This window comes from Schistocerca gregaria, chromosome 4 (assembly GCF_023897955.1).
Source record: "Schistocerca gregaria isolate iqSchGreg1 chromosome 4, iqSchGreg1.2, whole genome shotgun sequence".
Lineage (NCBI taxonomy): Eukaryota > Metazoa > Arthropoda > Insecta > Orthoptera > Acrididae > Schistocerca > Schistocerca gregaria.
The window spans coordinates 234412756-234425714 of NC_064923.1; the positions used below are offsets into that span (position 1 = coordinate 234412756).

The 12959-nt window shown below is 43.0% G+C and overlaps 1 non-coding gene across 1 annotated transcript; it reads left to right on the forward strand.

Annotated features, from left to right (window-relative positions):
* The first annotated feature begins 7105 nt into the window (after nt 1–7105).
* On the forward strand, nt 7106–7179 carry Trnat-ugu (transfer RNA threonine (anticodon UGU)). Its single transcript has one exon. It is a non-coding gene; the product is annotated as a tRNA-Thr (tRNA).
* The last annotated feature ends 5780 nt before the right edge of the window (nt 7180–12959 follow it).

Here is a 12959-nt window from a genome sequence, read left to right on the forward strand (position 1 = left end):
GGGCGATAGGACGCCCATAGATGCCTGATGTGTATTTCTGCCTACCGCTCTTATACTGATTCTTGGAGAGGATGTAAACATATTTACGCAAACGGAGCGGCAGAGGCAGAGGCATGCTGTGCAGCCGTGCTTGCTCGTCCCGGGCTGTTGGCCCACCAACGCCACCGCCAGCTCCCTCACATCCGTCTCGCCTCAGCCAGCCTGGCTGGCCCGTAGCTCGCGAGCCGCGGCTAGTATAGAACCGCGTCGCATGGCCACGATCATCCCTTAAAGGATCAAAAGTTACACCGAACCTACGCAAGTCTGTAGTACAAACTAACGCAGCTACAGCTATTATCCTATAACATGTGCAGGCACACCTACAGTTGACGATTTATTCCAATATTTGACGAACAATACTTTCAAATATACATTCATTTTAAACGTAGCTACCACAAAATATTTCACCTAACTAGCAACAGCATGATGCAGGAAACTATACTTTCTATTAAGCGCTGTGCATTAGATATAGCCTTAAGAAAACCTGTATTCAACTACGACAACTAAGCGGAATGTAAAAGTAAACGGGTTGGGCGTCAGCTTCTCCAAATAATAGTATATACTTAGTAGATAATACACGTTTTGTGCACTTATAACATATACTCAGTGTCTCTGAAACACTAAGTGCGGCACGATGGAAATTACTTTCTGCTGAGGCACTTCATTTACATCTCAGTGATACACGACTACTAGAGAACATAGCTTTTACGGCAGTCAGTCCAATTGTAAATTAACATTATGATATCGCAGATATTAGGCAACACGGTACTAGAGATGAGAAAGGCCCTAACGTTTGCAACTAAACATGCTACTCCTAGCTACTACTGAATATGAAGTTGATTATTAACCTGTCTTCATAACCATGTGCGCGGCGTTCGACTCTCAGTCATCATAGACGTTTTCGTCACCTTATTTCTAGTTAAACGTGTGCACATCTCGCTGATGGTGGACCAACATTGGACTACAAAACATGTTGGGTGATAACTCAAATGAAATTAATTCTTTGTGCACGCGGTTGTAGTCGAAGAGCTTGTTGCGTGGTGTGACAAATCGCTGCAGTAAGCCGCCTCGTAGTATTGCCGCGTGACGTTCGTCCAGAACTCGTGTTTCACAACGGCAGTCGTGGAAAATGTCTCCCGTGTTTCGGTACCAAATTCTTATGTCGTGAATCACAGTAGAGCAGCGAGTAGCAGTCTAACAACACTTTATTACATAGTCACAGAACATACAGTACAACATGTCAAAAATACACTGTCCTAAGAGTAAAGAAACAGCCGCTCACTTGCCCGAAGTACATCACTCTGTTACAGTGGCCAACTCAGCTGCACGTATGGCCCCAGTACGTCTCCCTCCCTAACTAAAATTCGAATTCAAACCTCAGCCTACCTTGACGTTCACCTCCATAACTCGTATCAGGACTGCAGAGGCTCTCCAACAGTGGAACAGCACGTGAACATTGAACTACATCTACATCTACATGACTACTCTGCAATTCACATTTAAGTGCTTGGCAGAGGGTTCATCGAACCACAATCATACTATCTCTCTACTATTCCACTCCCGAACAGCGAGCGGGAAAAACGAACACCTAAACCTTTCTGTTCGAGCTCTGATTTCTCTTATTTTATTTTGATGATCATTCCTACCTATGTAGGTTGGGCTCAACAAAATATTTTCGCATTCGGAAGAGAAAGTTGGTGACTGAAATTTCGTAAAAAGGTCTCGCCGCGACGAAAAACGTCTATGCTGTGATGACTTCCATCCCAACTCGTGTATCATATCTGCCACACTCTCTCCCCTATAACGCGATAATACAAAACGAGCTGCCCTTCTTTGCACCCTCTCGATGTCCTCCGTCAATCCCACCTGGTAAGGATCCCACACCGCGCAGCAATATTCTAACAGAGGACGAACGAGTGTAGTGTAAGCTGTCTCTTTAGTGGACTTGTTGCATCTTCTAAGTGTCCTGCCAATGAAACGCAACCTTTGGCTCGCCTTCCCGACAATATTATCTATGTGGTCCTTCCAACTAAAGTTGTTTGTAATTTTAACACCCAGGTACTTAGTTGAATTGACAGCCTTGAGAATTGTACTATTTATCGAGTAATCGAATTCCAACGGATTTCTTTTGGAACTCATGTGGATCATCTCACACTTTTCGTTATTTAGCGTCAACTGCCACCTGACACACCATACAGCAATCTTTTCTAAATCGCTTTGCAGCTGATACTGGTCTTCGGATGACCTTACTAGACGGTAAATTACAGCATCATCTGCGAACAACCTAAGAGAACTGCTCAGATTGTCACCCAGGTCATTTATATAGATCAGGAACAGTAGAGGTCCCAGGACGCTTCCCTGGGGAACACCTGATATCACTTCAGTTTTACTCGATGATTTGCCGTCTATTACTACGAACTGCGACCTTCCTGACAGGAAATCACGAATCCAGTCGCACAACTGAGACGATACCCCATAGCTCCGCAGCTTGATTAGAAGTCGCTTGTGAGGAACGGTGTCAAAAGCTTTCCGGAAATCTAGAAATACGGAACTAAATGGTGACAATCCGGCGTGTACCTCAGGCGTACGTTATATATTGGCTCTGAGCACTATGGGACCTAACATCTAAGGTAATCAGTCACTAGACTTAGAACTACTTAAATCTAACTAACCAAAGGACATGACACACATCCATGCCCGAGGCAGGATTCGAACGGCGACCGTAGCAGCAGCGCAGTTCCGGACTGGAACAGCTGGGCAGCTCGGCCACAACGGCTGACGGTGATATGTTAATCAGACCCAATTATATACTCCAGAGAAATAGTAAAAGTCAGCTTTAACTATGATGATGACCGAAGGCCAAAACAATGAACAAAAATTTGTTCCAAGGGCAGGGTTCAAACCTGGTTGTCCTGCTTTCTCGAGCGAACCTAGCAGCCATTGTAGTCACCAACGTTAAACAAAAAGCCCATGACAAAAAAATCCAAATGGGACGCTCTTTGAGACTATTATTCTCGGTATAAGCGCCGGTAGGAAAACCTATCTTTAGCACGGCAGAATTTTGCGAGAGTGAAAAGGGTAACCGTCTTAAAACAGACTACCAAAATGTGCTGTATTGAGCACTTCGTTGAACACGAATAGTAATTGAAAGATCAGATGGCAGAGACAGAAGTAGAGAGAAGTCAGTTACGCACTACCTCATTCCCAAAACGGAAGCTAATTTTACTTAAGAAAATAATCTCAGTCTATTTGGACGATCGCATTATAACACTAGGGAATAACTATGCGACTTAAGCTAGAAAAATTTTTATATATGTAAGATGACATAGGAACTATGTGCTTTAGAGGCTATGTATTTCGTATCTCTTAGTTTGGCTTCATGTGAGGTAAAAACATCAGAGTAGCAGTTGTGACGTTGCGCCTCATAATGGAGTCACGGCTTTAGAAAAATCAAGACACCTTCCGAGGATTTTCCGGCGTAGTAAAAGCGTTCGACAATCTAAAATGGTGCACGATGCTCGAAATGAGAGAAAAATAGGAATACGCTATACGAAATCACGGATAATACGCAGCACGAACAAGTAACAAGAGGAATACTGTGCATGGAAGACCAAGAACGAAGAGCTCGGTTTAAAACGAGTGTAATACATGGATGCTGTCTTTCCCTCCTGCTGTAAGATCTGTACCTCAAAGAAGCAACGCCGTGAATGAAGGAATAAAGTGGGAACAATATTCATGATGATAGGAGATCAATTATAAGATTTGCTGATGATATTATTATCCTCAGTGAGAGTAAGAACTGCGGGACCTTAAATGGAATGAACAATCCCATGAACACGCTTTCAATTAATGGTACACCGAAGTAAGATGAAAGTAATAACGAGTTACAGGAATGAGATTAGCCAAACATGTAAGATCAACACCACCAATAAATTTCTGAGAAGGTACATTTTGGGGACAAAACTGTAAGGTACCAAAATCATGGACTATGAGAAAACCAAGTAAAGAAGAAAATCAAATCGTTTGAGGTTCTATAGAAGCACGTTGAAAATAGGTGGACTGGCATGACAAAGAATGAGGAGGATTCCTACAGAATCGGCGAATAAAGGAACGCAAGGAAAGCATTGACTAGAAGAAGGGACAAAAGAAGAGGACATGTAGAGATTGTTACAAACTTGTCGCACTTACAGTACACATAATTTGGATGATTGTTGCGGACCGATTGCTTCATTCTCAAGCTTACCCTACTGACGCTGCATTTAAAGTGCCTGACCTTAACGACGACCATCTGAGATTGGCAGTACATGGATCACACAGTGACGATAGATGTATGTCACATTACACATATACACGTTATACAAGTCAGAATCAGTCTGATTCTGACCCTTGTAATCAGCATACGTATAATGTGTAATGATCTCGAGTAAGTCCTGCAGAGTGGGGTAAATTATTTAAAAGAACTTTGTGACACAGATCACAAGGCAATAACGCCGGAACTCGCATTTCAGAGTAATGTTTATGTAGTGTAAGGAAAACCAGTCGCAATGAAAGAAGCAAAGAGCATAGTACTTGCAGCGAAAAATGGAAAAGCAGTTGTTACAGATGCGCTAAGGGGGGAAATATCTGTCGGAACAAGAGGCAACAAGAGATTTACTGAGGCTCCACAATAAAGTATTTATATTGTGAAAAATTGCAGGATAAATTATTGGTGATGGTTATTATTCCAGTCAAAAGGAACGGGACACTAAGAAAAGCAGTTAGAGTAGAAGAATTCCACTCACTTCGCATGAAGAGAACTTACGTTGAGAAATATGAATAAAAGACTAGAAAAGGTAAAGGAGGAAAAATTGGATGAGGAACCATTCTTTTTAGAAACAATGCTAGTACAATAGACACAATAGGATTCTTGTGATATATTCTGAGTGTGACTTGCTGGGAAGACAAGAGACTTACACATGTGCATTATGTATCTGATAGAGTTATTTCACAACGTGGTTTGGGACAAGCTCACAAACCACAGTTAGGAAAAAGAGACTGGAAAAGCAGCCAACTTACGGATTCATTGTATTTAAATAAAAAAAGGATGAGTAGGGAAGGTATCAAATTAACTGAATTAGGAAGAGGATTATGGCATAGCTGCTCTCGGTCTCTTTCACTTTTTGAGCTATACTTACATTATATGAATGAACAGCGATGAGAGGGGGTAAAGGCTAAAGAAAAAAATTATTGTAGTATTGAGGTTTTCAGACGACATGGTTACAGAAGCTAAAGACAATAATTAAGAGATGAATATGTAAAAAGAAAACTAAAGTAATTGAACTAGGAGGAAGAAAAGAAATATTAAATGTGCAAATCCAAAAAGAGAGTGGAATGCAATTGAAACCGCAGCACATTTTGTAAGAAAAACAGCAATATGGACAATGATTTGACGAAAGTATTGGTAAATGGTTTGTGTCTAGTCCTCCTGCACGGTGCTGGAAAATGTGAAAAATAGAGCAAGAGATAAGGTGTTGAATGGTAGAATACGTTGAAGGACAGGGTGAACAAGAAAACTGTGAAACAAGTGTTATGTGCAAAGACTTATCTAAAAGTAAGAAATAAAATAGAGTAGGCAAACATTTGACAGGTCGCCAAATGATTAACACCAAGTGGGGTGCTGACAGAGAATTTTAAGCTAAAATGCCTCTAAGCACTACGGGACTTAGCATCTGAGGTCATCAGTCCTCTAGACTTAGAACTACTTAAACCTAACTTACATAAGGACATCACACACATCCATTCCCAAGGCAGAATTCGAACCTGTGACCGTAGCAGCAGCGTGGTTACGGACTGAAGCACCTAGAACCGGTCGGTCACAACGGCCAGTGAGAATTCTAAGTCCAGTGTTTAACTTACTTACAATTTTAAAGAGTACTAGAGGAATTTTCTGTAATGAATTGTATCGATTGTGCAAACAGATGTTACGCGACATCATCAATGATGAGTGACGTGATTCTATAATAGATTTCATTCGTTACTTTTACACAAATTGTTATAAAAATGGACGTTTTCTCAAATTTTTATTTCACTGTTCTTTGACAGTTAAATATTACAGCAATGAGCCTTCTTATGTGAGATAAACTTGTTGATACTTCATTTGCAAAGCTGGCAAGAGCTGTTCGTCAAATATCTTAAATGTCCCTCAAATAGACCCAACATTTGTCAGTTTCATACCCATTTGTTCATTTCTCATTTTACTTTGGCTGTGAACTTGTTTCATTATTTTCCCTTAAATCACTAATTAAGTTTTTCTTTATTAGCGTGAGCGCTTTCAAGCAATTAATATTTTTCTGCAAACCGAAACCCCAACACTGGTGAATGTGGTCCCCTATTTGTCTATTTCCCATCCTTTGCTTGCATATGAAATTTTGAACAAGTATTGTACCTCGAAACACTAACGACGCTCTTCTTAATTGCCCTGATTACTTAGTAACAATTAAACCTTTTCCGCCAAACTAAAGTTTAAGTTGCTCAATTTGATGCTCTGTCAGTTTTACGCCTTCGTTTGGCAATAAAGATTCGGAAAAATGTCTGTTGTGTATTTTCTTCGGACTATTGTTTTCTCACCATTAAAACATACGATCATGAATCAGGAGTTACTCCAAAGAGGAGCGAGGAAGAGGGGACGGAGAAAAATAGAATTACTAAATGCAGTAAAAAGGAGGAAAGGAAACTGGATAGGTGATATATTATGAAAGAAGTGCGTTAAAAAGACATTAAAACGGAACCGATGGACCTCCAGAAGCGGAGAAGAAAAAAAATATAAAATATAATTTTGTAGGTACTCCGATATTCCAAAACATTATGACCATTATATGAAAATGGTATCTGTTCTTCCGGACATGTCCGAAAGAACAGATGCCATCGGTGACCATGCAGCTCTCTACAATGAAATGATAATTGGATCAAGACCCTAAGTTGCCGACAGGCGTTGATATACATCAACGTGGGCAGATGAAAGTGTGCCCTGACCGTCTCACAGGGTGCGAGCAACGGATAAATCCCTGCTGTTGCACTATCCTCTGTGGCCTCGGTGGCTCAGGTGGATAGAGCCTCTGCCATGTAAGCAGGAGATCCAGGGTTCGAGTCCCTGTCGGGGCTGTCCGCGTTGATGTATATCGACGCAGGTCGACAGCTTAGGGTCGTGATTCAATTATCATTTCATTATGATCATTGGTTATCGCGAAGTTGGATGCCTCCCGATGACGTTGCGGGCACATGATGCGCTACGGAAAGTATCTAAGTGCAACTGAGACGGATGGGGAATCACCATAGCGGAGATATGGGCTACAAATGGGAAAGTCCACTGATGTAAGCGACTTTGTCAAGCCCGTCAGATCATTATTACGCAAAGCCTGCGAACCAGTATCTTGTAAACGACGAAACTGGTCGAATGTTTCCGTATTACTGCCGTGATCATATACAGAAAGAGGTGGGAGACCAGCAAAACAGCCACTAGGGGCTAAATGGTTGCAAGTCCACAACTCTTCACAGAACGTGGGGTTCCGAGGCTTGTGTGATCTCTAGAGGTGGATAAACGGTAATCAGTGGCATTTCTGCCGAAAGAGCACAATGCCGGTGCCCGCACAAGCGTTTTGGAGAACACAGTTCGTAAAACATTGTTGAACACGGAGCTCCGCAACAGACAACCCGTACGTATTGACATATTGACTCAACGACATCGTCAATTAAGATTGCCGTGAGTACGGGAGCACCGGGATTCGACCGTCGATCAATGGAAACATGTCGGCGCTTCGGGTGAACCACATTTTGGCTATATTAGGTCGATGTTCATCTCTACAAACGCCGTTATCAACTGAACGGCGGCTCGAAACATGCAGCGCGCCAGGGACCAAGGTTGGTGGGAGCTCCATTATGTTACCGGAGACATTCTCCTGCGCTTGTGTGGGACCTGTGTTAGTAATCGAAGATAACTGAGAACTGTCTGCATCACTTCATGCTTGGTCTCTTCCCCGACGGTGATGTTATCTTTCATCAGCATAATTGTCCGGGTCTCGAAGCCAGAACCGTGCTACAGTGGTTTGAGGAGCATTTCAGTGAACTCACGTCGACGTCATGTGCACTCCTGGAAAAGAAAAAAAGAACACATTGACATCGGTGTGTCAGACCCACCATACTTGCTCCGGACACTGCGAGAGGGCTGTACAAGCAATGATCACACGCACGGCACAGCGGACACACCAGGAACCGCGGTGTTGGCCGTCGAATGGCGCTAGCTGCGCAGCATTTGTACGTCGCCGCCGTCAGTGTCAGCCAGTTTGCCGTGGCATACGGAGCTCCATCGCAGTCTTTAACACTGGTAGCATGCCGCGACAGCGTGGACGTGAACCGTATGTGCAGTTGACGGACTTTGAGCGAGGGCGTATAGTGGGCATGCGGGAGGCCGGGTGGACGTACCGCCGAATTGCTCAACACGTGGGGCGTGAGGCCTCGACAGTACATCGATGTTGTCGCCAGTGGTCGGCGGAAGGTGCACGTGTCCGTCGACCTGGGACCGGACCGCAGCGACGCACGGATGCACGCCAAGACCGTAAGATCCTACGCAGTGCCTTAGGGGACCGCACCGCCACTTCCCAGCAAATTAGGGACACTGTTGCTCCTGGGGTATCGGCGAGGACCATTCGCAACCGTCTCCATGAAGCTGGGCTACGGTCCCGCACACCGTTAGGCCGTCTTCCGCTCACGCCCCAACATCGTGCAGCCCGCCTCCAGTGGTGTCGCGACAGGCGTGAATGGAGGGACGAATGGAGACGTGCCGTCTTCAGCGATGAGAGTCGCTTCTGCCTTGGTGCCAATGATGGTCGTATGCGTGTTTGGCGCGGTGCAGGTGAGCGCCACAATCAGGACTGCATACGACCGAGGCACACAGGGCCAACACCCGGCATCATGGTGTGGGGAGCGATCTCCTACACTGGCCGTACACCTCTGGTGATCGTCGAGGGGACACTGAATAGTGCACGGTACATACAAACCGTCATCGAACCCATCGTTCTACCATTCCTAGACCGGCAAGGGAACTTGCTGTTCCAACAGGACAATGCACGTCCGCATGTATCCCGTGCCACCCAAAGTGCTCTAGAAGGTGTAAGTCAACTACCCTGGCCAGCAAGATCTCCGGATCTGTCCCCCATTGAGCATGTTTGGGACTGGATGAAGCGTCGTCTCACGCGGTCTGCACGCCCAGCACGAACGCTGGTGCAACTGAGGCGCCAGGTGGAAATGGCATGGCAAGCCTTTCCACAGGACTACATCCAGCATCTCTACGATCGTCTCCATGGGAGAACAGCAGCCTGCATTGCTGCGAAAGGTGGATATACACTGTACTAGTGCCGACATTGTGCATGCTCTGTTGCCTGTGTCTATGTGCCTGTGGTTCTGTCAGTGTGATCATTTGATGTATCTGACCCCAGGAATGTGTCAATAAAGTTTCCACTTCCTGGGGCAATGAATTCACGGTGTTCTTATTTCCATTTCCAGGAGTGTAATTCACATTATGTAAACCCTATGGTAACATAGGTCGCTATCAGGCGCCACCACAACTTACGTAAATCAGTGGTCTTTTATGTACGTGAATTAATGTCCTGGGCGTAGATATCTAATGACACATACCTCCAAAGAGCTACAAAAAAACTGTCGGATCTGCGATACGCAGAATCAGTGATGTATTTCGTTCCAAAGACGGACAAGAAGGTATTATGTAACAGGTAATAATGTTTTGGATCGTCAATGAAAATTCAAGCCGTTCTTATTTCTTACATATCCGCATTTATTCTCCACAGAACTGAATAACACAGACGGCAAAAGATACGAGTACCACTTAGTGTCCCATTTTCCTCTTTCACACTGCGGGAATCGAAATAAAAGACTGAGCAACCATGCACTCTCTTTGCTTGGCACCGGTATGTCACTGTGGCCTTACGTTCAGTGAAGGCGCCCAACAGTCAATTACACGGCTATTAAGGACGAGTAATGAACAAAAATAGCAGAATTAATCACGGCAACAAAATAATAATCACCCACACGCAAGCACAAAAGCTATTTACAGGGGCCTGTACCGTCTCGGTGTTAAACGTACGGCCGCTGCTGAGGAATGGTGCCCGTTGTCACTTATTAATCACGTGAAAACGACAAGGAAACAGCTGTTGTCGGGGCATTATAATAGGAGCGGCCCGAAATAATCGGCAGACGGCGCGCGGTCGGAGGCCACCGGCGTGGCGACAGCGACGATAAATCAGAGGGCGCGCGCCTCCCAATTACGACACGGCAGGCCTTAAAGCGTCTCGGCGTAGTCAGGGGCATGCGTTACTAATGTAGCAACGTCGCGACGCCGGCGTCGAGCCGTGGGATGTTCGGCGTAGTCGTTGCGCCGTTTCGGAAAGTGACCCAAATCCATTTTGCAGTGCTGCTGAATGTGTCGAACACCTTTAGGGTCTCGCTGTAGTCTGGTGTACGCGTGAACGCATTAATCAGTCCTGAGGGAGTCTCAAAAAGAAGATATTTATCAATTTACACACGCTACACAATAAGAATCATGTGGACACTCCTACGTAAATCGGAATCAACCACTACACGTTGCGATAGGCCAACCAGACAGTGTAGAAGGCGACGAGGGATATTGCGTTATCAGTACAGAAGAAGTAACAGCAGACTGAGACCCTCAGGACGACTCAGAGATATCGAATGTGGGAAAGTCATTGGATGGTATGTGAGTAACAAATCCACCAGTTTTGTTGTTTACTTTTGGTACCATCGGCAGAGGTAACATTGGCCCACTTTTTCAGCTTCTTTGATACTTAAGCTCTGATTAGGTAACTGGATGCTACTGAACAGTAATGATTTTTTTTAACATTTGTATCACATGTTTGACTACAACAATGTATTGTTATTATATTTTATAAACTATTTATGCAAGACAGGAACAATGTATTCTTTGCTTCGGTTACTTTGTCGTGCAAGTTCATATCTGCTCACAGAAAGCTAAAAAATGCAATGATACCATGTTAAGGTAACCAAAAATGATAATATGTTTAATAGAGTCTTATTACAATTAAAGAAGAGATTTATACCAAATATTGAGTTAGTTAACGAAAATTTAAAAATGATAAAATGAGTAATGAAAGTATCTACCAGGTTATTTTTATTAGATCAATTGTTTTGAAAGCTTACCAAAACTTAAATATAAAAACTGATTAAAGAGTTTTCGTTTTCAGGAAAGAAAATTGGTTTCTTTTAAAGAGCTTTTGCGTTGCTTTATTTTGTACAATCCACTATTCCAGCAATGAAACATTAAATATGGTCTCCCAGGCCACCTCCAGCCCATACTCTTTTTGCGTGCTTTCCTGCAAGCTTGAGTTTTATGATAGATCTAGGTGGTCTAAACCTTTGATATTCTTGGCGTTACATCATTTGGTTTATAAACTTTCCTCCCACTTCGAAACTAAATAATTTGAATACGATATACAACCATGTCTTTCCTTGTCTGTATACGGCAATGTCTCTAAAACAAAAATAAACACATGTCAGCCTTGTGGGAAAGAAATACCATCATTTTAATAGGGTAAATGTCTTTAAAATAATTATTGTAGATAATAAAATAAACAACTGTTACTCCAAAAATCGCTTGGCCCAAAGTAAATACAAATCATCGGACAATGCTACCCAAAGGTGAAACACTTTCGGTATTTCATACTTAAACTAAGCCAGTGATTTCCCTTTATTTTAGATCTCATTCTAAACAATTGAAGCAGTATCAAAACCTGCTTCCCTAACAGATAACTGAAAGTTGAAACAATACTGTTCCGCTTCGACTGACAGGCTATAAGAAAACAAGTGCTGCTGCAGTGGAAGATTCGTGAACTACGAAAAGAGTACACAAGCAACATAGCTGGTGCTGCCATGTATCGCTGAAGACTAGAAACATCGATATTCGCTCACATACGTACAGTTGCGTAACACAAAATCTCTCTCTCTCTCTCTCTGTCTCTCTCTCTCTCTCTCTCTCTCTCTCTCTGCACCAGTGTTACCTTCAAAGGGCCAATATTACCCCGCACGACTGTATGCATTGAGATTGATGTGAGCTCTATTTTCATTTTATGTGTGATATTTCATAACTGTATTTCCGATACTTTTCAAGCATTAGTTTTCGATGTTTTTCCACAGAGCTTCTGAGTACTATGACTGTGATCTTTAGTTTTTGGTAGCATTGACGTTGGCAGTAGCATTCTGTGAAATTGTAAGTAAAGTGAGTGAGTCGGGTGTTCGTCTCACTATTAAATGGTCTTGAAATACCTCGCAAAGCAGATAGATAAAAATGCAGAGGAAGTTTAATTTTGGAAATATGATTTGTTAGAGAGTAATTTCAGAAGTGTGAAGATTTTCAGGTACTGTTTTGCTGATTTGCTTGCCTGTGTGTAATTTTGTTCAGATGTTAATAGGTAAATTTATCTGATCACATGGCTTGCACTCAGGAGGTATGGGTTTGTATCTCCTTGAACATTTCAATAACTGATTACATGACAGAGTCATATCGTCAATGAGAAGTAGTTTATATAAAGATGATTGTAATAGCCAAAGAACAATTTTCATTTTTCATATTTTAGTTTTTGAATGCTAGTCTCTTTTAAATCAGTTAGTAGCTGAAATGACTTCCAGTCTCCTCACAAAAATGTGGTTTTGTAAAAATGGGAGTCGCCCCATTGCTACTTTGTGGAACACTGGTTAAAACTGAAGCGTGATCTGCTTATTATAGCTGCACTTCCTCGTATTGCGCCACGAATTGTTTTCTTTCCGTTTAGCTAATTTTCTTCTGCGCTTTATTTTTTATGTTCATCACTTCGAATAGTATCGAATTTCCGTCGCCG